The sequence below is a fragment of the Solanum dulcamara genome, chromosome 2 (genome assembly GCF_947179165.1).
Source record: "Solanum dulcamara chromosome 2, daSolDulc1.2, whole genome shotgun sequence".
In the NCBI taxonomy this organism is placed as follows: Eukaryota; Viridiplantae; Streptophyta; class Magnoliopsida; order Solanales; family Solanaceae; genus Solanum; species Solanum dulcamara.
The window spans coordinates 40483744-40510087 of NC_077238.1; the positions used below are offsets into that span (position 1 = coordinate 40483744).

At 35.9% G+C, this 26344-nt stretch overlaps 1 long non-coding RNA gene across 2 annotated transcripts; it reads left to right on the forward strand.

The window, feature by feature from the left end:
* Positions 1-12557: 12557 nt before the first annotated feature.
* LOC129880520 (uncharacterized) lies at positions 12558-17702 on the forward strand. Of its 2 annotated transcripts, none has more exons than XR_008765412.1 (3): positions 12558-12656; positions 13036-13073; positions 17336-17702. It is a non-coding gene; the product is annotated as an uncharacterized LOC129880520 (long non-coding RNA). The 2 variants fall into 2 exon arrangements; XR_008765411.1 differs by having other exon boundaries at positions 12561-12685.
* Positions 17703-26344: the final 8642 nt, after the last annotated feature.

The window sequence follows — 26344 nt, forward strand, 5'->3', positions numbered from 1 at the left end:
ATATAAAATACAAAATATTTCTAGAGACTCGATAGCGTAACTCTAATGCCAAGTCATATAAGAGAAATTGAGAGATAATTATAGTGCATGTCTTTCAGATGAAATGATGGTTTATGTCGAAATAGTCTTTCTGAAATCATTTCCATATTTCCAAAATATATTATGGGGCTCAATGAAATAATTAAAATAAGCTATCGTTCAAAATTAAGACAAGAATCATATCAAGTACCTTTTGAAAGTCACTATGGATTACATCAAAATGGAACTTTTGGAATTATATACTCGCATGAAAGCATAATAAAATGTCCTTTGGAAATTAAGAAATTGGCCATCCTAGTGGCTCTAGAAATAGGAACTTCCTTGGAACCATAAAACAATTTATATATTTATTTCATAAAGATCATGCCAAAAGAAAGATTAGCTTTTTAGAATTATTTCAAAACATGCAAAGAGAAAGAATAAGTTTTACATACTTATGCCAAAAATATGCAAAAAGGAGGAAACGTTAGCTTTACATACCTCTTATCAATTGCTTTTAACCCGTCTTGTCTCATCGTCCTCTAGACCTATTTAACAAGAAGGTAATACTAATATTATAACCTTTAACTTTCCAGCTTCTAAATCCACAACTAAGCACCCAAAGAAATCAATTCCTTAGTCGCCTTTCTTGACTAGTCTCGACTAGTCTATTAGTTAGTTAGAAGCTAATGGAATTCGGGCAACATCTCTTTTGTAACTTATCCTATCCAAACTTTCCATTACATTTTAAATAATTACATCCAAACAACAACAACAAAAAGAAGCCAATACACAATTATACCACCTCAACATCACACAGAATAAGTCTCAAACCGCCCGCTCAAAACTATGACTCCAAAATACGGTTTTCAATCTTTGTTTCATAAAATCTTAACCACACGAAATGGGGTGTCATGTGGATGAAACCAGCATCACTTATACCCATATTTAGATATGTTTCAAGCCCCGCAACACCATGAAACAATTCCCAATATGACACTACAATAACAACGATACTAGTTACATTTTAAGCCACTAGAATACATCAAAACAGTCCCTACACGACCTGTAACTTTCTTTATCCATAACGTCCATATTTTCACGTCTCCAACTCATGTTTGCACACCCATAAAATGCTTAAACAGTTGCCCAAATATGGGAGGAGTGAATCAAACCTTACCTTGCTGAAACTTTCCCTTGAAAGGTCCTTAACACGCTGAAAATTAATGGGTTATTCATCGCCCTATCTTGATGCCTCAAGTTTTCTCTCAACTTTTCCAAGTCCAAAATGTTGAAAATGAAATACTTAGTCATAATACTAAGCATATATATCCTTTCTTTGGGTGTTACATGTGGAATACCCCCAGGGGTGACACGTGGAATCCCTCTAGGGAGCCATCTCAACCATGCGGCCAATCCAAAGTTGCCATGTGGCAGCATGGGGTCCACTGGATCACCTACTTAGACCAAGTAGGTGTGTCACCTACTTGTCACCTGCTTGCTTCCTTTTCGTGGGTTCGTAACCTCGTCTTACTTTAAGAGCCTATATATTCTTTTATACTTAAGCTCAATGTGTACTCAAGTAGCTTAATTACGTAGAACATCCAAGTTGGTAGCTTACGCAAGTATATCGAGTCCTATGATCCATTACTTGGCCTCCAACTCCTTCCGGATTCTTATATCCCTATTTCCATTCTTCCTTATTATGGGGTATCTCATTCTCCTTTCCTTAGAGTTATTTGATAAGTGTATAAAGAGTAGGTTCATGTGGCCACTTTGAAGAAAGTTAGGAACACGTTTCAAGTACAAAAGTGTGGGGTATAACAACCACATATGAACCAGTGTTACCCCACACTCTCCTCCTCGATTGATCATCAAAAGCTACTACTAGTGGTGAGTTCCCGTGATTCGGGAATAACACTCCTACCCTTTTCTAGCTTATATTATGTTTAGACATTGAGTTCCATTTTTTTATCCTTGATTAAATATTTAGGGTGATCTTGGGACATATCTTAGCCCCTGTCAAGACTTAAAATGTAGAATGTATTATTGCACATAGTAAGTGACATTATATTGAGTTTGACTCTTGTGTAATGTGAAGTCGTTTAGTCCCGATTATCCCCTTTATGTTTTTGCTTATTTATTATCATTGCCGATAAAGTGCTTGATGAATGTTAAGAGTCTTGGGTGAGATGCCTCCGGGTGCTTTATTCGTCGTGGCGCTTCATTCGCCATGTCACTTCTAGGACCTAGGCTTGGGTCGTGACACATAGACATAAACTCATAATATCCATAACGATTCCTGAATGCAATCTTTGGGATATCAGATTCTCGAACTCTCAACTGATGGTAATCCGACCTCGAATCAATTTTAAAGAATAGCGATGCACAATTGGAAGAATTTTTAAAGAAGGGGTTTATTCGACCTAGTTATCATCTTGGGGTGCGCTAGTCTTATTTGTGATAAATAAGGATTTTGTGATTCCTATCAATTATGCTTTTAACTCCTTCAATTCTGTCAGATCCATCTAATAAAGGGAAATAGAGATGGGCCCGGTGTCCATCTCCAAATGAATCACAAAATCAATATCCCGGTCAGGAGGAACACCGACAAGTCTATAGGAAACATATCCATAAACTCTCTCACCACCCTCATAGTCTGTAAAGGAGATGACTCATAGTGAGATCACGTATATGAGCCAAATAAGACAAACAACCCTTATCCATCAGACGACGAGCACAAATATAGGATATTACCCCTTTAGGATATGAACTCGGATTACCCTTCTACACCAAACTAGGCAAATTGGGATAAACTAAGGTCATGGTCTTTGCATAACAATCTGATATAGCATGATAGGGAGATAGACAGTCCATAATGAATATCACATCAAAATCAAGCATGTCTAATAAAATCAAGTCTGCACAGGTCTCTCTACCCAAAAATGTCACCAAACACCCTCGATATACCCGATCCACCACTAAGAACTCACCTACCAAGGTACAAATAGTAATAGGGGTAGTAAGAGGCTTGCACACATAATTACTACCACATCAAAATAAGTCAACACATAAGAATAGATAGATCCTAGATCAAATAATATTGAAGTAGGATGCTGGCAAACTAGAACAACACCTGTAATAATTGCATCTGAGGCCTTCGCCTCAGTTCTACCTAATATAGCATAGCATAGCTGACGGTCACCTCTAGCCTACGAAACCCTATGAGTTCCACCTCTAGATCTACCATTTGCACCCTTGGTGCCACCTCTAGTGCCTTGTGAAGTACCTCACATGGCTGGAGCAGGAGTAGAACGAACAGCCGATGTCCCGGGCCATTCGGTAGAAGGAGCACGTCTGGGGATATCTTGGCCCTATGCCCAAAATCCTCACACACAAAACAACCTCGAGGACCTGAACCCCATGGAGGATAACCAGAAGTGTCAATACGCTCTCCGGGGCCCAAAGAACTATTATTACCAATCTGACCCGATCTAGATTAAACTATACCATCAAAGCCCCGAATAGTTGCCTGGACTACCTAAACTTGAATACTCTCTGCCCCTAGATAAATGAACACCAAACTGAACCTGCTAATGGAACCTCCTGGACTCACCCTATATAGCATATATGGTACTCTCTATTATCCTGGCATGGTCAATAACACTCTGAAAGATACCACTAGATAGCACAAAGGAGGTTGTAGCCTCCTAAAGATAACTTGTTAATTCGTTCACCAGTTTGTGAATCTGCTCAAACTCAGTAGGAATACTCGACATAGCATAGCGAGACAAATCATAGAATTGAGCCTCATACTCAGATATGGATAGGGAGCCCTGCTCTAATTTTTCAAACTCATCCCTGCGCTGATCACTGAGGCTATAAGGAACGAACCTCTCAAGAAACACCTCTGAAAAACTACTCCCAACCCATCATAGGGGAACCAACAGGCCTACGAGCAGTAACCAATATCCACCATTCCTTGTCCACCCCTGTAAACTGATATGAAGTGTAAGCTACTCCATGTGTCTTAAGAATACCCAAGTTAAACAACTTTTCCTGACATTTAGTCAAAAATTCATAGGCCCTTCTCCTTGGCCATACCATCAAATTTGGAAGGTGCCAACCGAACAAATCTCTCAAAGCTCTTCTGCTCATCTACAGATATGGTAGAACAAGCAGAAACTAATAGAGCTACAAATCTCAGAGGTACGATAAAAGGCACAAAAGACGAACCCAAAGTCTAAAATCCAACACTAGGCCCCTAAACTGGTGGCATAGTACCAACTGAGATAGGAGAGCCTAAAGTACCTGGGAGAACACTAAGAGTCGAAGCACTATCCAACCTAGCCAATAGTCTAACCAATAATTCCTAAAGCAATGGAGAACTATCATAGACCGTAGAAGGCTGGGTTGGCCTCTACTCCTCAGTTTGCTGCTCATAATCATCCTTGTGCTCATACACTAGCTAAGGCGATGACTCTCTAGCTTGACAATGAATAGGTGTCGCTCCTCTCACTAAGCCGTGTCCTTTGAATCCACCACGTCATCTGCCTTGCCTGCAAACTAGGGCTCGGGCAGCAGGTGCAGCCTCACTCTCGGTGACTTTGGCTGTAGTCCTCACCATCTGCGTAGAAGGAATAGATTAGAGGTAGACAATACTTGATATGAATAACTCACAAGAAAAGGATCAAAAAAAGAAATTTTTCCTAACAAGTGTCTTGTAGCCTCTCAAAGATAGGTACTGACGTCTACGTACCGATTTGCAAGACTCTACTAGACACCCTACTCTTTAACTCATTTGATCGATGAACCTAGCGCTCTGATATCAATTTTTCATGAATCTAAAATTGAAGTCATTATGGCACACATCCAAAACTCCATCCCTATGTGTAAGCCTAAAAGTAAACCATACGAGGCTCCAAAGAGAAGTCAGCCCATAAATAAATATAATAAAAGGACAACGAAATTATCCCAAAACCTGGTGTCATAAGTTTAAGAGCATCAAATACAAATCTAAGTCTAAATACACAATATAAGTCTCCAAATATAGTAAAGATTGGAAATGAAAGATGGACTAGTGGCGATCCAGATCCCAAGATCTCACTAGAGATCCAATGATAATGTATCCATAAGAAATCAACTACTGCGCTGGATATTCTAGCTAGAATTTACATCAAAAGGGACATAGAAGTAGGGGTGAGTACAATCTATATGTACTCGGTAGGTTTAATATAAGGAATTAATCAGACATATGAAATAAACTAAGGGAATCTTCTACTTGTACACAGAAAAGTCCCACTCCGGCTATGTTGTTGCCAATTTATATAGAACAATGCAATTAATGTAAACACATAAGTATAATTTAATATCAAAAATAATTAGATAGGCCAAGTATTCCAGATATTAATTCAATTCAATGCAATATGGTAATGAAATGATATGATGGTACGGTGGGATAAAGGCTATCCCATAATCTGTCCTATGCACTTGTCGAGCTGTGCTACCAAGCAAGATCCATAGGGGCTCACAAACCATATACATCATCACAATCTCAATGTATCAACTACCTCTCCACCCAGGTCGTGGACAAGGACTCATGATACTAATATCTCATTCGGTTTCCACCTATCTCGTGGTCAAGGATATAATAGGTGTCATATTTTCTTTCTTAAAAAGAATTTCTATAGTTCTCAACTTTCCAATGAATAATGATAATATGAAAGAGGATTAATGCATTTACAATATATAAGGCATGGAGGTGATATTTAACTTAACATGTAGTGTAAGGTTCAAAGTTCTCAAAACTTAACCTAAATATGATATTCACCCTCAATAGACAGTAATGAGAAGGAATTACCTCAATTTAAATGTTCATCCTTTTTTGACAATATTTCAATATCAGGCATGCTCAAAACCCCCAACTCAATCCCTCATATGGGCAATTCAAGTCAAATAACCATTTCATATCTCTAACTCAGTTAAGTCATGGATTACACAGTCTCAACTCATACAAGATATCAAATAAGGCCCCCACACAGACTACACAATACATATAATCCCCCCACATGTATCACAATATAAATAAGCCCTCACACGGGCATCTCAAAGAAAATTAACAGTCCTAGACTAGACTATGACCCCATTTCAAAGTTTACAACATAGAATTTGACCAATCACCCCAACTCAGTGTAATGACCTTGATGGTAATATTTGAAAATTTTACAAAATATCTATTTTACTCCTCCCTTTAGTTACCTTGAGTCATTTCTAATTAGTATCATATTTTTCTTTTTAGAAAATCATATGAAAAGTTGAGTCTTTGGAAATTTTAAGTTTTCATAAATATTATGTATTTAAAAATGGTATTTAGAGTCAATCAGAGCTACGAGTCTTGAAACAGAAATTCGTTGATTCCAGCAGCTCTAGAATGTAGAAATTGGTCTAGGAGAGTTTATGAAATTTGTTTTGAAGTTGTAACAAAGATTTGAGGTCTTGAATTGGGAATTTGAGGAAATTTAGGCCAAGGTTTGACTTTGATCAACTTTTGGAGTTTTGATGCACGGAATACAATTCCATTGACTTTATTGGATTGGGGTATAGTTTTTGATCTACGAGAAGTGTTGGTTAAAGTTTTAGAGGTCCCGGGTCTGTTTTGGTATTTTGAAGGCATAAGTTGGTTTAGTTGTGATTTTTTGAGTTTTGGATCAAAAAGACATCAAATTTTAAATTCCGATGGATCTATCAACTCCAGAATGGTTAAAGTAGGCTAGTAGCATTGTTTTCACAAGTATCGAGGGAATCAATATGAGTTTGGGGCCATTTGGTGCTTTTGACTTCGAAAGTTAGCCTATGGTTGATTTTGGTCAACATTCTTGGAAAACGCATACGAATGTAAATTCTAAAAGTGCGGTTGGTTCTAAAATATTGAGTTTGCCTAAAACAACCTTTCATTCACTTTTCAAGGCTTCCAATCTAATTTCGAGGCCCATTATGGAATTTGACTTAAAATAGAACTTGGGTGTGGGACCTACTTATCGTTAAAATGACCTCGTATGAGAATTTCAAATACATCATTGAGTCCAGAACATCAAATTTGGTAGGGTAGCATATCTCATTTGCACGAATGGGTTCTGAATGAATCTTGAGCGCCCCAATGGAGGTTTTGGACTGTGCCAAAAAGGAGGGTGTAATAGTGCTCTGCTGATGCAAGTTAAAAACCCATTTTTGTGTATGTTCTCCAACTTTAAAATCCCATAACGAGTTCTAGGGCTCCAAATTGGGTGATTCAAAAGGCAAATGTGTGATATTTTTTTAGTAAAATGTGTTTGGAAGCTCAAAAACTGATTTAGGGCATTCGATTGAGGTGAAATCTTAATTATAGATGTTGCATTGAGTATTTTTGAAGTGAAATCTTTAAGAACTTTGGGAATTAATTTCTTGGTCTATATAAACCCGATTTTAGTGATTCAATGGTCTAACTTCAAGAGAATTCCGAGTGCAACATGTTGATGAGTTCAGAAAGTGCATTAGATCTTTCGTTGGAGGTAAATTTGATATTTAAGCTGTTATCTTTTAGTATTTTTGAGTTGGTATTTTGATGAATTTTAGGGGTTTGTTTCTTGGTCATTTTAGCTCCATTTTTAGTATTTTTTTAGGCTAAATTGTGGGTTTTTCCACAAGAAACATCGTGGTGTGATTAGTTTTATTGAAGTGTTGTTTGAGGGAAATTTGTGCCTAAGGGACTGCCCTCCTTCTTGAATTATTCTTTAATGGTGAAATTATGCATGGGCTGATTTTCATACTTTTCGAGTGTCGAATTGTGCTATAAGATGGAACACAAGTATTCTAAGCTCAAATTTACCTTTTTACATAGTCAAATTTGGGATTTCCGATGAGGGTTCCACAATCCCATTTTAGACCGACTTTGGGTCTGTCTCCAAAAAATGTAAAATATGTCAAAACATCCATTTTGATGAGGTGATTACAATTTTGCTAGAGTGGAAGCCATTAGAGGTGATTTGAAGGTCGAGAGCATCAGTTTGGTGGATTTAGAGTGCGCGTGTTCGACTTCTAAGTAGGCTACAGTCTCTCTCTTTTGACTAAACTCTATTAGATATCGTGTAGTATATTTTACATATGACATAAGGAGTATTGATGAGATTAGCGTTCTCTTCATCCTAATCTATTTTCTTGTTCCTAGGTGAGTTGTTGGCTAGATTAGTCCTGCAAAATCCTTATATTAGGCTGTGGGCATTAGTTATGGTGTTGACTTCTTATTATTATCCTTTTTAGGATTGCTATTGATGGTCTTAGGCTAGGTTTGAGCCTTAGGTTCTTTATCAAGTATTTATTACCCTCATATCTAGGCGTAGCTTCTAGTAGGGCTTATCACATAGTATACCCTTTATGCTAGAGCATGAGACCTCTGGGCTTGTCGTAGCCGTAGGTTGGGCTTATCTGTGGTCGTTGGGAGCTGAGGTGGCATATTTTGGGGTAAAATGTCAATCCTATGTATATTTCTTCCCCTATCTAGTTCTGAGCCATGTCTCCATTGTTTTGCTTTTATTTGGTGGTAGGCTTATGATGCCATCTTACCTGTTATCTATGGTTGTGCCCGAGGCCATATCCGAGGAGCGATTGGATCCCAAGTTAGTCCCTTGACTTTTTGGTATGCTAGGACTTGGTATTTTCTTTATGGTTGCGTGTATCTTGTTTGGATGATGGTGATGGTATGTTTTTATTGGATTGAGCATATTCACTCATTTTGTGGTACGATCCTGGTATTTCATTGGTTTTCAATACTACTTTTGAAAAGGCTTTCTCATACTTTTACTACATTTAAACTGGTTTTAACGGGAGTCATACCACCTGGGTTACTTGGTCACTGGTTTTGAAACTTCTGAGGCATCAGGGATGTGCTCTTTTTCTACTTGAGGCGTTAGAGGCATCTGGGAGGTACTCAGTTTTACTTGGACATTTGGCACGTCGACACCCTTTCTTAACTGACCGATTCCCCCGGGTTTACTCTTAGTAGCTGGGCCATGCCCTTGGGAGTTTATTGGCTGGTTGGGTAGCCCTTTTTTAGGGTGCTTATGGTTTGAGGTTATTGGTTACTGATATCCGACGTGGCATCTCCCTTTTTACATCATCTTGGCTGGTTCTAGCCATGCAATGTATGCGGACTTCCTGCATCCCCAATGGGCCCCTCTAGCTAGTGCACTACTAAACTGGATAAGGGAGCCGCATGGGTCCCACTTGGCAGACCGAGGGCTGGAGTAGGTCTATACACTTGTTGTTGTTGATCGCTGAGAGCCACCGATGGATTTTACAATAGACTTTTATTCATTAGCATCGCCTATCACCAATATACTTGAATGGTGTGGTCCCCTAGTTTTATGGGGGGCGGGGGTATGTTTGTTATTGTTTTTTCCTTTTGGGTCACAGCTTATGGGGTTGGGTCGTGACATAAATGGTGTATTAACCCTAGTTTTGATGAATTGTATTGGGTTGTTTCAATTTTGTTTTAGATGATTATCAATGATCTTTATAAGCATATTTTTTTCATACGAATTGCATGATTTAAAGTTGAATTATGAATGCCCATGCATAAAGCTATTTTCAAGATATGATTATGAGGTTAAAAATTATTTTCATGAGTTGATTATGAGTTAAATGATTTTCACAAAAAGTTATATGATTTAAAGTTGAGATTATGATTTCTATGATAAAAGTTATGATAAAAGATAGTTATTATGGTATGATAAGTACAATTCTTACACAATCATATTTAAAGATGGTGATAAGGACAATTCTCACTGAAGTTATGGATTCTTATGGATCACTAAAGTTAATGAGTTACTCCTAACGTGCTTTATAAAAATGGACTGATAGGTAGTTACTATCTTTCCCTATTATGCTATGATCATGTTTTTATGAGTTTTTGTTGGGATATTGACTAAGTACCGAGAGGACTTCTCGAAGGGTTCGATCCAATAACGCAGTTAGTTACCCACGCTAATCCTAGTAGCAACCTAAAGTCCCAAACTACGTTGCCCGCGTAGGTTGCTTTCATGGACTAGCTAGTGGATCCACATATAACACAGTTGAGTTGAGTTGAGTACCATGACGGAGTATACCCTGTCAAGGTAGCCTCCCCCTTCTCGTGAGGGTTCAATCGAATTCCATGTTATAGCTTGTATGGACTTAGATGTAGGTTAGTGGTCTTATCCCACACAAGTTGAAGTTAAGCTAGGAATTTTACAATCAAGTTTTATGATATGCATTGACCACGATTTTTCGTATGTTTTCAAATGCTTTAAGCCTTACTCATGTTCATTATGATTGGTCATACATCTTATGGCATATTGTTCACGTTCCTTTACTTGTTCATACATAGCTCACATACTTAGTATCTTTTATGTACTAACACATATTTTGCCTATATTATGTCATAAAATAGGGATGGAAGACACTCACGACCGCCCTCTTCGTGGCTAGAGTTGCTTTAGATATTTTAAGTTGGTGAGTCCTCATTTTATAGAGGACATGACTTTCATTCTCATTATTTACTTGAGTTTTGTTTAATTGATTCGGGTTAGCTAGGATCTTGTCTTAGTCCCCCATAAAAGACTAGACTCGTGGCATATTTAGATAGTATATGATTTAGTCTGATTGGACATCTATTGAGTTTTATAACCCTTAGACCCATTCCCTTGAGCTTTTACTTCTATTTATATTATTATGCTTCTTTGACTTATGTATGCGATGTATGCTAAGTTGGCTTGGTTGGGGTCCCTCGAATCATGATCGTCATGTCACAGCTTGGCCCTAGTTCAGGTCATGACAAACTTGGTATTAGAGTACAAGGTTTAGAAAGAGTCTTAGAGAGTCTAACATGCCGCATTAAGTAGAGTCTTATTCATTGGTGTGATGTACGCCACATATATGTATAGGAGGCATGAAATGTCTTAGGAAAGTGTCACTTCTTTCATGATCTATGTCGTGCAATAGAGTGGTTAAGTCTTTCCCTGTAATGCTTGTTCTTTGCAATTTTCAGAAAATCCCTCTACGACTATACCCTGCTAAAAGGAATGTGGTTGAAGAGGAGAAACAAGCTCCAAATGATCCCTTGAATGACCAAGTCTCCAATGCCGAGTTCCGAGCGACATTCCAAGTACTTGCTCAAGCCGTTACGGCTCAAGCTAATCATGTGGTGGTTTTTCCCGTGAACGTATGGGTACGGCGGTGATAAGAGTTTGTTATTTCATGAGGATTAATCCTCCAGAGTTTTGGGGTTATAGAGTTGAAGAGGATCCATAAGAGTTCGTTGATAGCATCCACAAGATTGTGGACATCATGGCGGTTAGCCCGATTGAGAGGCGAAGTTAGCTACGCATCAATTGAAAGGTGTTTCCTAAATTTGGTTTGATCAATGGAAGAGTGAGAGGCCTAGAGAGGCGGATCACGTGACTTGGGAGGAGTTTAAAAGAGTGTTTCTTGATCACTTTTTCCATTGGAGCTAGGGGAGGCCAATGTACAAGATTCCATCAACCTTAAGCAAGGTGGTTTGAGTATGAGGGAGTACGCCCTCAAGTTTACTCAATTGTCAAAATATGCTTCATTCATGGTTGCCGACTCAAGAGCTCGTATGAGCAAGTTTGTGTCGGGTGTGTCGGATATGGTCTCAAAGGAGTGTAAGACGGCAATGTTGATTCAGAAAATGGACATCTCTAGACTTATAACCTATGTGGTGCAAATAGAGAGTGAGAAGCTAAAGGGGAAAAATAGGGAGTCCAAGAGGCCAAGGATTGATGGTGGTGATTTCTCTAATGGTAAGTCCGGAGGTGGGGGGCATCCTCATTTTTTCCAAAGGTACTCCGGCCAAGGATCTTCAAATGCCACTACTCCAAGGTTTTACAAAGATAGGGTGCCCAACCCGAAGCCTCAAAGAGGTGCTCTTATTGGCCAAAAGTGTTGAACACAACAATCGGTTTTATGGTCTTCATGGTAGGCAAGAGGTAGAGGAGACCCCCAATATTGTTACCGGTATGTTACAGGTCTTTCACTATGATTTTTATGCCTTACCTGATCCGGGTGCAAATTTGTCTTTTATTTCCCCATTTGTGGCCATGAGATTTGATGTTAGCCCTGAAATATTGTTAGAGCCATTTTTCATATATACTCCCGTAGGTGAGTCGATTGTGGCTAAAAAAGTCTATAGAAATTGTCCAGTTTCGAATTTTCATAAAGTTGCTCTATGTGATCTATTTGATCTTGAGATGACCGATTTTGATGTTATCCTCACTGCTACAAAATGGATTTTTGGCGGCAATTGTTTAGCGATAATCAATGAATTGCCGTTAATTAATTCTTTAATCTGCAATATTAGCGGCATATGAACAATAGCCACTAAAAGATATTTATTTAGTGACAATAAAAATAATTTTCCAAAAAAAGTCATTAATTTAACACAACATTTATTCTTCTTAGTTTTCCCTCCGTTTTTTCTACTATAATTAACTATTCCCCCAATTATTAATAAGTAAAAATAAAAACGAAATCCTATTCCTGCTTAACCTTGAGAGTTCTTTTCTGGCTATCACCTCTACTCATCTTCTCAAAGAAAAGCGATTTAGGTAATCCTTCAAACTTTCCATCTTCACAGGTAATTTAACGTTTCAATTCCATTCAATTTCAGATTCTACTACTAATCCTAAACGTTATGGTATAATCCAAGCCTTCAGATTCAGCTGAGAAATTAATCGTAAGTGTTATGATGTAATTCATGGTCATACTGAAACGACCCCTCACCACATAGACACTGCTAAGATTTTACACTAGTGGGTTATATTTTTTAGTCAAGTTCTGTTAATTAATTGAACAAGAATTGATTTTGTAAATCGTATGAAGTTTGAAGGTTTCTTAATTATTTTCTTCTGATTTTACGTTTTCTTGTAGATTTTACAGTATTCACCTTATCCTTTACTTTTCATTGGACAAATATTCTAATTGCAGGCACTCAAATAGTTAAGGAGATTCGTGATTTTGTAAAAGTAAGTTTTCTTTTGATTAGCTAACTGTGTTGTGTAATTTATGCGTGCTATTAATTTGATAGATTCTAAGGTTGATGTTAATATATTCAGCTCTTTGTGTTTGTTTGAATATTTTCCGATTGTATATGATGAATATCAAAGGTTTTACTCAAATCCATAACATTAGGAGGACTATGTTATCGATATTTCTGATAGTTAATTGAAAACATGAATATAGATTTACTAAAAAAGCCTCAGCTGAAACATCAAATTATTTTAAAAGTTTTGTGGTATATTAACGTGTATGTTTGACTTGATGATGTTATTAGATTAGAACTGAATTTCTTCTCATTTTTAGGATTTAATTGAAGAGGAATGTTCGAGTTTTAAGATTATTTCTCTATGTTTAGAAAACTGTGTTAATAGAACATTGGTTAGAGTGTTAAAATTCAATAAAAAGTTCATTAGAGTTGAAGAAAGGACACTTGATTCAATTTGAGTTGAAAAATTAGAATATGATACGATTCAACCTAGGAAAACAAGAACAAATGCGGAATCGAAAGACAAGAAAGTAAAGGATAAATATCTAGATACAAATAGGAGATTTAAAAGCAACTAAAGGGTATATTAAACCCAAAAACCTCAATCGATTGAATTCCTACAAGAACCTAACTCCTATGATGATGTCGAGGGAATTGGATTCACCTCGCAACCAATGTTTCTAAGCAAGAAGACAACCACAAATTAACCAAGCTCTCAAACTCACCCAAAGAGTATTGTTCATCAATATTCAAAGTAATCTCCTAAGAATGAAGACAAGGTAGCAATTTATAGTGTTTGATTATTTATTAAAAAAATGGCCTAAAAGTGGCCTCAAAGCATTGCAAAAATGGCCCATTCTGACCGTCGTGATTTGTGATGGTAAATCTGATGGGCCGTCACACCCTAGATGGCTCATCAACCTTGCCGTCGTCCTTATCTATAGCCGACCCTCCTAGCCACCTTCTGATGATCCAACTAATGGGAGGACCCTTGACGGGTTGTTGGTTCCACCGTCACTCCAAGGTAGTTTCCCGATTCTATCACCATGACCTAGAATCCCTTGGGTAGTCCCGAGATATACTCTACTATCTCTATCTTTTAGAAAAAACCTTGAAGGGATTGCAACTCATGCTCTTGACTCCTTGTGAATGGTCTCGATGAGATTCTGGTCGCTTCAGAGTACAACTAGGTTGCTTAAACTTGTTTTAGAAAAAATGTGCATGGTTGTTTAGCTACACTTCTACTCAGTCGATATAACAAGTTTGGCTAATCTTGAGAAATGTTCTTAAAAGAGAGCGTTTTGTCACTTAAAGCGAGAAGCTAACCTAAGTTGTATCGCCAATTTTTCTGTTATGCTCTGTGTTTTGTCCATATTCTGAAATTTTCCTTTTGTTCTATAATATTTTCACAATCTGTCTCTGTTTTTCATTGTTCCATATTACTTTTTTTTTCTTGTTTCTCTCTCTCCAAAGTTCTGCTCCTGAGGAAGTTTTGTGCTGTGGTTTTTTGTGTTTGGCAAGTTTTTGTAGAAATTTTGAAGTAAACCATCAAGTTGAGTGAATAAATACCATTTTGGTGATGTTGTGCTAATCCAAAACTAATGTTGTGCTATTTTTATTTTGGTTTATCATGTTTCTTTATACTCATTTACTCATACAAATTCTTCAGTTTGATTTTTGGTTGTTGATTTGCATTTCATAGGTTTTATCACAAATAACTTGTAGAAAGCAGGTTAATTCTTTTTGTTTTGTTTTAAAATCACTACATGTTCTATAGTTTTGATATAAGAAACAAGTAACTTAACTTACTTTTTGGAGTTATTGATTTTCCTTTTGTGTGTGTGTTTTGATATTAATCATGGCAACAACTATAAACATATATAGCTATAACACTTGTTAAGTTTTCTCAGTTCCTTTACGAGAAGAACTCAAAAAAGCACTTGAACCTTTTATGGAAGGAGCTTCTTGTTCTTCTACTCCTTCTTCTCCATCTCCATCTCCTTTTCCTCCTCTTCTCCTCCTCCTTCTCCCAATTTGTACACTGATTTTGCACAATCCCATCAATGGATACCCAAATGGTGAAAAATATGTGCTCTTCTGCTTCATGCTTCTCGCTTCGGTGAAACGAGTCCTTATCGTTTTTTTTAATTTCTCGCTCTAACAAACACTGCTGTTGAGGAAGTTTTGTGCTGTAGTTTTTAGGTGTTTGACAAGTTTTGACAGTAATTTTGAATAAAACGATTGAGTTGAGTAAATACCATTTCGGTGATGTTGTGCTAATCCAAAACTGAGTTATTATCAATCAGCTTGTTTATTTAAATTGTGAGTTGAATAAAGTTATTTAGTCATCAAGCTAACATTATTCTATTTTAATCTTCAAACTAACATTATTCATAGCAATTAGAAGATCTATATACGTAAATTGTCAAAAGCTAAAATCTGTAGACTGAAGCTACAAAATTAGATGTAGTTTCTGTAATTTCTCCTTCAACATGAATATCTTAAGAAACCTTTCTTATAATATTAAGCATCCTTCTTAGAATATTAAGCATTCTTTCGTAGATCATTCTCAACTGTGCTATTGCTTAGTTCCTTTCTAACATATGTAGTAGATACAATCTCCTTGTAACATTCTATAGATTTCAGCTTTACTAGAACTGCTTCAAGCATTTTGTGTAGCTCAACTAACCTCATCAGACCAACCAATTGTCATTCAGCACACCCTATGCCATCTTAGTTGTCTAAACCAAATGATATCAGTAAATTGGTACTTAAAGAAAAGGTGCTCAATTGTCTCAGGTTCATGCTACTTAACTACAATCAGGGCCAATCCCCATTTTAATTGTCTATGTAAGCCTCAAGTATATGTCTAACCTCAGTATAAAAAGCTAGTTAGGACATCAAAAATTGTTACAAGCAAGTGTCTTTCATGGAATCTTTGGATGAATTCCCCTCATTCTCACGTAAATAGACATTCATGGACCATCAGATATTAATATTCTGCAAGAGGTTTCTATGAAGAAACTCTCACTAGTGAGACATACCAAACAAGTTGTTGGCACTTCTTTTCTAGGGAATCCTTGATGTGGAAAGTTTGTCTTCTCATTTTTGCCTTATTTTACCAATTTTCATTTGATATACAATCCGAATGAATAGAAAGACTATCAGGTTACCTACTTACCAATATATGCAACCATCCCATAGGTCATGGAAACCTACTTTCTCTAAATTTTTGAATGTACACAAATTTTCTATATAAAGACATGCTGAGGAAATTGCCTCCTATTGTTTGTTTACCACACTATATGTCAAAGTAAGTCCATAAAAGTTGTCATTGTGATCGAAAAAGGAATACATTTTGTTTCAAGATTAATGCACACGAGCCCCAGATTTTTCCCTTTAAAAGATTTTGATTTTCTGCATGTTCTAAAAATTGCTTGCAGCTAGGTAGAAAAGCTATAGTTGGTCCCCCCCCCCCCCCCCCCCCCCGATAGAGAAATTCTCAATTTGTACCACCTCCTTATAAGTAAATCGAGTAGCAGTAGAGTAGTCCTTGGCCTCCAAAATCTTCTTAGTAGTCCATGAAGTTTTTGTACGAACATTATCATAACTTGTTTCCAATAAAACATTTATTTTTTTATGTGCATTTTGTTTTTCTTCAGATAACTTTTTTAATAATGTTATTTGTTTAATCTATGCTTCTTTTACTGATACAATTTTGCATTTGAGTGTCTTGGAAGGAAATATTTAATAAAGACTTCTAACTTTTTCATAGATTTTGAGATAATTCATTATTTGGATATAATTAGAATCATATTTTTATTTAATAGTTTGAATTATTAAAATAATATTTATGAGTTATGCAATTACATACTGAATAAATTTACCATTTTTTTTACTAACGTATCTTTAGTTTTTACAGTAATTGCTGAAAAAAGAATATCTTGAACTTTATGGACAGTCCTAAAAATAAAAAGTGGATGTATTGTGACATAGTTAGTAAAGAATACTTGGATGGAGTAAATAATTTTATAAATCATGCTTTTTCTGAAACAAGATGGAGACAAAATTGTATGTCCTTGTATAGAATGTGTGCTTTTTCATCAAGTTAATCGGGCGACAGCATATGATCTTGTGGTTAATGGCATTTTGCAACCATATGATACGTGGTTTTGTCACGGAGAGTCTCTTAATAGATCAAACAGTTCTCAAGTAATTAATTGCAGCCAGTCAAATTTACAGGGTGATGATATTAGAGGAATGATACATGATGCATTTGGAGGTGATACACAGTTTATGGATAGTGATGCCAATGATAGGGGCAAGATGGAGCCAAACCTATAGCAAAACACTACTCATCCATCTGAAAATCATTCTCATCCAGAGGTGGATAAGTTTGAATGTCTTATGAAGGAGGCAAATGAAGAATTATATCTTGAATGTCCGAAATTAAGCAAATTATCCTTCTTACTACATATCTATTGTTCAAAATACATGTTCAAATAAATCTTTTGATTCTTTTCTTGGGCTATTGAAGGACTACCAGAAGGTGAAAAATTGGCTCCTTTTTTTATGAGACCAAAAAGATAATTGAAGGTCTGGGATTAAATTATGAAAATGATTGCATACGTTTTAGAAAAGAGTTTGCCACTTAGGATGTCAATGAATGTAAAATTTGTGGGGCTTCTAGATGGAAAAATAAAGCCAAAAAAATTCTAGCTAAAGTCCTAAGGTATTTTCCTTCAAAACCAAGGTTACAAAGATTATTTATGTCTTCAAAAACTTCTAAAGCAATGCGATGGCATCATGACAAGTACAACAAAGATAAAATTCTACGACATCCTACAGATTCTGAAGATTCAAAATGTTTTGAAAGTAAATATCTTAAATTTGTTGGAGATCCATGCAATGTCCGCTTGGGTTTAGGTTCTAATGGGTTTAATCCATTTGGCACAATGCGAACTATTCAGAGTACATGGAAAGTGAATTTAATGCCATATAATCTTCCACCATGGATGTGCGTGAAGGAAGAGTTCTTCTTCTTTCCTTACTTATTCCTGGACCAAAAGCGCTTGGCAATAATATTATCGTTTTGTAACCCAAATAGAAGATTTAAATGAATTGTTGGATGTTGGGGTAGAAACATACAATGCCTCTACAAAGGAGAGATTTCAAATTTGAGCAGCTCTCATGTGGACTATGAATGATTTTCTAGCATATGGTACTCTCTCTGGATGGAGCACTTATGGTCGGTTTGAAGGCCTTTCTTGCAAAATAAACACTCAATTTAAAACTCTTAATCATGGCAGGAATTCTTTTTTCATGGGGCATCGACGTTTCTTGAAATCTGATCACAAATATCGAAATGATGCTAAATCATTTGATGGGACTAAAGAAACAAGACGTGCACCTTGCACAGTATCTGGATAACAAGTGTTGAATCAAGTTAAAATTAAAAAGTTTACTCTAGGCAAGTCAAGTGAAGAGGTAAGTGGGGTGATGAAATACTCATGGAAAAAGAAAAACATATTTTCCTATCTTCCTTATTTGGAGCATAACTTGGTGCACCATAAATCATAATCTTGATGTAATGCACATAGAAAAGAATGTGTGTGGAAAAATCATGTATACACTATTGGGTCTTGGTTAAAAGTCCAAAGACAATATAGAAGCACGATTGGACTTGAAGGAGATGAAAACAAGACTAATCTTATGGCCTCAATATCGAGCTAGTGGGAGAGCATATCTTCCTCGTACTTATTTCACAATATCTTCGAATGAAAAGGAGATGTTTTATGAAGTAATGCAAAATGCCAAATTTCCACATGGTTATGTGTCTAATATCTCACGTTGGATTCGCAAATGAAAGTTATTTGGGATAAAAACTCATGATTATCATGTTATAATGCAGGAACTTCTTCCTCTTGCCATGTGGAGATCAACAAATAAAAGAGTTGAATCCGTTTAATTGAACTATGTACATTTTTTTCATGTTTTGTGTAGCAAAGTGCTAAAAGTAGGAGTTAAAATTACTTGAAGAAACAATTTCAGATTTGTTGTCTATTTTGAAAAAACTCTTCTCCCTAGGATTCTTTACTATTATGGTACATTTAGTTACTCACTTAGCAATTGAGGCTCAACTTGTGGGTCTAGTACATTATTGTTGGATGTACCCAATTGAGAGGTATGTAGAATATCATTTAATCTTTATTATATGTATCATTAATTGTTAAATATTATAATATCAAACTAGTAACATTACTATATTTCATAGGTATTTGGGTACTTTAAAATCATACGTTCGTAATCGTGCATGTCCAGAAGGCTCAATAGCAAAAGCATATATAGCAAATGAGTGTTTGGGATTTTTCTCACGATATTTGAAAGGTGGAGATTCAAGGTCTTATTGTTCAAGAAAATGCAATGATGAGATTGAGCATGAAACTACAAAGAAGAATGTCTTTTTCCTACCACTGGGAGTCATATGGTGGAGTAGATGTATTTGAAATGGATGGAAAAATATTATTGCAAGCACATTGACATGTGCTTTTCAATTGCGAGTCAAAGGTGGTTGAGAATTATAAAAAAGTAAGTGTTATATCTATGATTAATTATGTGTATATTACTTAATTTGATAACAAAATTAATATATTTGAGTCACATGAATAGAGAACATATTGCTGAGATCAAGAGATCAATTCGCAAGCGTCGTTTGACCCAACATCAAATTAATCGTATGCATTTTAATACATTTAGTGAGTGGTTCAAGGAGCAAGTGAGTAGTAGGAATAAGTCATTGTTTACCTTAAATTATTGTACTCATACTTATATCAACATTTATAATTGTATACTTCTATTTGATTAGGTAAACGAGTTGGAGGCCACATCTGACATCTTAAAGAATGTTAAAGTCCTTGCAAAAGGGCCGAGTTACATTATAAAATTATTCAGTGCGTACGATGTAACTAATGCATATCTATTTCGAACAAAACAAAGTGAAGAGTACTTAGAGACACAAAATAGTGGTGTTATGGTAGTTTCAAAGGCAGAAAGTTATGCATGTTCAAGTGACAATGCTCCTAAGTCTGCAAATGTCACATATTATAGGAGATTGAATGAAATTGTGGAGTTAAACTACTATGAAGAATTTAAGGTTGTCTTATTTAAGTGTGATTGGGTTGATGTAACCAAAGGTACAAGAGTTATAGAAGATGACTTGGGTTTTATATTGTGAATTTTTCACGTTTGGCATATTCTGGTGATCGAGAACGTCATGAGCCCTTTGCTTTTGTAGAACAAGCTCAACAAGTAATATTTGTGCAAGATCCTCAAGATTAGAAATGGGTTTTACCTAGGTTAATTAAACCTCGAGACATTTTTTATATGGGAGAGGAAAATAGTGTATACTTTGATTCATCAATGCAGAGTGATTGCACTGACTTGACTATCCTAGAAAAATCTCATTTTCCAGAGTATGAGAATAATGATTGGGTAAGAAGTGCAGTCGATGAGATAATAATTGATACGAAAGTCCATACACATGCTTCTCCAAATGATGGTGAAGCTAATCTTGAGGAAATAAATTATAATTGAAAATGAAAGTGATCCTGAATGATAAGCGGATATTATAAAATATATGTTTTGCAAGTGTTATTAAAGAATATTTAGGAGTTTTGTTATTTTTAAAGAAAATTTGGATAAAATATATTTACAAATTTAAATTTAAATCAATTTATAAAAGATGCATGTTACTTGGCTATGAATTTTTCATGTTTGTTTTTGTTGATTATTGAATGTTTAGAGTTATTTTTTTGTATTTTCTTAAACTTATATTTTAATTTTTTGGCCCTTGGATTTTGAAGTTTGAATGTATTCTTATGAATTGGATTTTTTTATCCCTGGTGCATTAGTATATGTGGTTCACAACTAGAGATGAGGATGACACTTCCTCTTGTATTGCATGTGTCATGTTATTCTGCTACTGTGAAACTTGATGCAACTAGATAGTTACTTTATTTTAGATAAGGGAGTATGCAAAATAGAGGTGACAACAGATTGGACATTCAACTATAAAATGATGATGGTATGAGATAATATATTGAGTAGTTAATGGATGAACGGAACATCGATCGAGCCCAATCTTATATTGAGCGGTTGATAAATAGTCAGAATCACTCTGAAACTCAAGATCATGATGATCAATCTAATGAGTTGAATACTTTTGTTGGTGGCACTGAAAAATCAAGTAATTCTTTTTGTCTACTTCTTATTAGTTTTACATATTAGAAAAAAATCATAATATTGAAGAGTTTTTGTGTTTACTTGTATCTTGAGTATCAAGCTATTATGAAACTAGATTTTTTTGACGAATATCTTTACATTTAAGATGAGTTAAATATCATAGTTTGAGGAGTTTAATATCGTAGTGCTGCTTCTTGTTATGGTTATCTATTTAATCTTACTATATCTCTAAAACCCACTAACATTAACTGACAGAATGGTTATAGAATAGTTGTTTTTGGTAAATAACAAATATTATTATTACTAAAGAGCCATCTGAGTACAAGATGATGATTAAGCACTAGACAACCCAATCTTACTATGCTACAGTCAAAGCAAAAAAAATCCTAACTCATTAGCTATAGATAGTTGAGTGCTCTATTCAATTTAATCTGCATACTTCCTCTAGTGTGACCTTCCTGGATAATACTCCTAATAATTATAGCATCTGGTCTTTTAATTTTCTGCAAGACATGAAGATTTATTTCCAGCCACATAGCATAAATATTGCTGCCAAATCCATTCTAAAAATTGTTATTGTAGCTTATTTTCTTTTGAAATGTTGTAAAGCCCATATTAGCTCCTCTTTTTAGTAGAGTATATGTCTATATATCTATATGCATCCATTGCATTTTCTTTTCCCAAATTGCAGCAAAATATATATTGAAAGAACAAGTTCTCACTATTGTCAATCCCTTAGCTGCATAGTACACATCTGGTATCATCAATCACTCCCCAAGAGGCTATCCTTTCTCTAGTTTTTATTAGCTCATTGTTAATTCATCGATCCATTTGTGTTCAATAGTTTTAAAATAGAAAATGTCATAATTAGATCCATATTAGCATCTTAACCACACTCTTATGCATGATTTCTTAGTATCAGTAGCTCCCATATGTGTTGATCTTCACTGATCCTTGTTGAGATTTATTCCATCTAACTTGAGTGAAGATAGGGATTGGTCTCAACCTATCTACTAGATCACATGTTTGGTTCCAGGGATTGGTCTCAACCTCTCTACTAGCTCACATATTTGGTTCTAAAAAAAGGCTGAAGTTCTTATTGTCTTTATATTTGCATTTCTCAGCATGCTTTGCATATTTCCCCACAAATATATCTTGGGCAGAGCTCAGTAGACTTTGTTTTTAGCCTTTCATTCCACCAAAGTTGAAGAATTCCTCTTATGTGAATTTTGTAATGTTTGATACTTGAGGTGCTCCATAAAATTTCTAATCATGTCAACTACTTGTCCGTCAAAAAATTCATGTTTAATAGAATCAGTGAGTATTAATACATCATTTACAAGAAGAAGTCAAATCTCAAGACAGTGATACACAAGGAAGATAGTGCAAACGTCTAACATATTCTAGAATCAACCATTTATTTTTTCTTGTATCCACTGATACGTTACTTTCTACAGATTAAAAGGTGCAAAGCTAAATAAAAGTGAATAGTTAGTTGTTGATGAATAAGACGTTCTCTCAATTGCTTAACAATATAACTTCTTATCATTTGATGGCCTTCAAATCTTTTTCCTTCTAGGTAATTCGGAGGCAAGAAAGGTGCGTGGACCTACTTTACTAAAAGATATTTGGAAACTTTCTTTGGAAAAGACAATTGACATGCCATTTAATACTCACAATAATCTGTTGGAAAAGAGGGTCGAAAGTGTTAGATTTTTAAACAGATAAGAAAAAATAAGGTTTAGCAACAGATTTTACATTCATATGACATCTTACATAAGGCTTGAATACATATAGCTATATAAGCTTTTTCAAAAAGTAAGTACAGTCTATACCTATCCAACCACTTACAAAACAAATTTCATAAAACAAGGATTACCCTTCCTTTACAAATCAAACGTAATATTTAAAAGAGAACACTATTAGACTAAAAAACTAATCTCATTTTCTAACACTCCTCCTTGAGATTTTTCTTGGATACTCCCAGCTTAGCCCTTAGAACTTCAAATTTCCCCTTAGGAAGAGCCTTGGTCATGATGTCTGCAATCTGCTGATCTGAGCTGCAATGAACAAGTTTAACTTCGCCATCCTTCTCTGCTTGTCTGATAGCGTGAAACTTCACATTTATATGCTTGCTACGACCATGTTGCACTGGATTTTTGGCCATAGATATTGCTGACTTGTTGTCAACCTTAATGACAGTAGCTTCAATGTCATTTTTCTCCAGATCACATAGAATCTTTCTTAACCATAGAGCTTGATTAGTTGCACCAGCAGCGGCGATGTATTCAGCTTCTGCAGAAGATTGAGCTACCACCTCTTGCTTCTTTGAATTCCATGAGAACATGCCTGAACCAAGTGTAAAAGCATATCCAGAAGTACTTTTCATATCATCAATGCTTCCTGCCCAATCACTATCTGAATAACCCATCAATTTCCCTTGCTCTTCCTTTTTAAACCAAATACCAAAATCAGCAGTTCCCTTGATATACCTCAACGTTCGCTTAGCGACGCCAAGATGAACTTGACTCGGAGCATGCATAAATCTCGACAGAAGACTTGCTGCGAATATGAGATCAGGTCTTGTTGCTGTCAAATACAGCAAACTACCTATTAAACTTCTATAAACTGCAGGATCAGCCCTATCACCTCCTTCAAACTTCGAAATCTTTTCATTGTGAACTAGTGGGGTCGATACAGGCTTGCATCTCTCCATCTTGAATCTTTTAAGAATATCCCATGCATATTTTCTCTGTGAAATGAAGATTCCATTTGTAGCTTGACGAATCTCCATTCCCAGAAAGTAATTCATTTCACCCAAATCAAACATTTCAAACTTGGTCTCCATTTCTTGCTTGAATTGATTTATCATAGCTTCATTGCTTCCTGTTAACAGAAGATCATCAACATAGAGTGACACCAAAAGCACATCTCCTCTTTTAGCCTTCTTCACATATAAAGTGGCTTCATTTTCACTTCTCTTGAAGCCACAATAAATAAGATGAGAATCAATCTTACTGTACCAGGCTCGAGGAGCATGCTTTAATCCATACAATGCCTTATGTAGCTTGTAGATTTTATCCTCCATTCCTGCAACTTGAAATCCTTCTAGTTGGTCGATATAAATCTCCTCCTGCAGCTGTCCATTTAAGAATGCTGATTTCACATCCAAATGATACAATTTCCAATTTGATTGAGCTGCCAAAGCAAATAGAAGCCTTATTGTATCATGTCGTGCAACTGGTGCAAATGTGTCTCCATAATCCAGACCTGCAACTTGCGCATAACCTTTCACAACAAGCCTTGCCTTGTATTTATAAACTGAACCATCTGGATTAAGTTTGGTTCGATAAACCCATTTCACCCCTATTACATTTCTGTCTTTTGGTTTATCAACCAGCTTCCAAGTATCATTCTTCTCTATCATACCAATCTCCTCCTTCATAGCTTCAATCCAAACTTCATGTCTTGATGCTTCTTGATAGCTATTTGGCTCTGAGATTGCAACATTACATCTTTCATATATCTCAGAAAGGGACTTTGTTTTCAAAATGGGCGAATCAAGTGAGGATTCCCCATCTGATTCTTCATCTTTTTCCAAATTTTCAGAGCCAAATGATTGGATTTCAGGCAGCGGACGCAAGTTCTGAAAATCTGCATTATCTTTCTCAATTTGCTCCTTATCCCAGTTCCAAAAAGCATGCTCTTCTACTACAACATCTCTTCTGATGAAAATACTTTTTGTTTGCAAGCTGAAAACTCTATAACCTTTGGCTTGCGATGAATAACCAATAAAGATCCCCAATTCACCTTTCGGTTCAAGTTTTCTTCTTTTGACTGAAGGAACATGAGAATAGCAAATCGAACCAAAGATTTTTAAGTGCTTGGAAGATGGTTTTATTCCACTCCAAGCCTCAATAGGAGTTTTCTTATCCACAGCTTTAGTTGCCAACCTATTTAAAAGATATACTGAAGTATAAATAGCTTCTGCCCAAAAGCTTTGCGGTAGTTTCTTTTCAATCAACAAACATCTAGCCATTTCAACAACAGTCCTGTTTTTCCTCTCCGAGATTCCATTTTGTTCGGGGTGAATAACTTACTGTCAACTTGTGATCAATCCCCATATCTTCACAATACTTATTGAACTCATTTGAAGTGTATTCACCACCATTGTCCGATCTCAAAGACTTCAGCTTACAACCACTTTGTCTTTCAACAAAAGCTTTAAATTTCTTAAAAACTGAAAATACTTGGGACTTGTTACTCAAAAAATACACCCAAGTCATCCTTGTTAAGTCATCAATAAAGAGAACAAAATATTTATTTTTTCCTAAAGATGATGTCTACATAGGTCCACACACATCAGTATGAACTAATTCAAGTTTTTCAGTTGCCCTCTAGGTAGCACTTTTAGGAAATGATTTTCTGTGTACCTTACCCATCTGACATGCCTCACAGACTTCTTTAGACAGTGAGATCTCAGGTAACTCGTTAGTCAAGTCTTTCTCATACATAGACTTTAAAGTAGCATAGTTAAAATGCCCATATCTTTTGTGCCACAACCATGACTCATCCATACTTGCAAAATTTGCATTATCAAACTTCCCATCTAAAGGAAAAGATTTATCCACCATTTCTACTTTAACAATCAAACTATCTTTTGAGTCAAAAACCAAACAATGTTTGCCCTTAAAAATTAAGGAACAACCTTTCGACATCATTTGAGCCACACTTAACAAGTTACATGCTAAACAAGGAACATACAACACATCATGTATAAACTTTGTACCTTGTGTAGTTTGAAAGGCAACTGAACCCTTTCTATGTGCATCGACTGTTTCACTATTTCCCATCCTAACTTTTGCTTTGAACGACTTGTCAAGTGTGTGAAACAAGAGCTCATTGTGTGACATATGACTCGTACATCCACTGTCTATGAACTATGAGGATTTGTTGCTTGTGTTTCCTTCGTGAGAAGCCATAAACAAGCTTTATTCTTCCTTTTTCGAC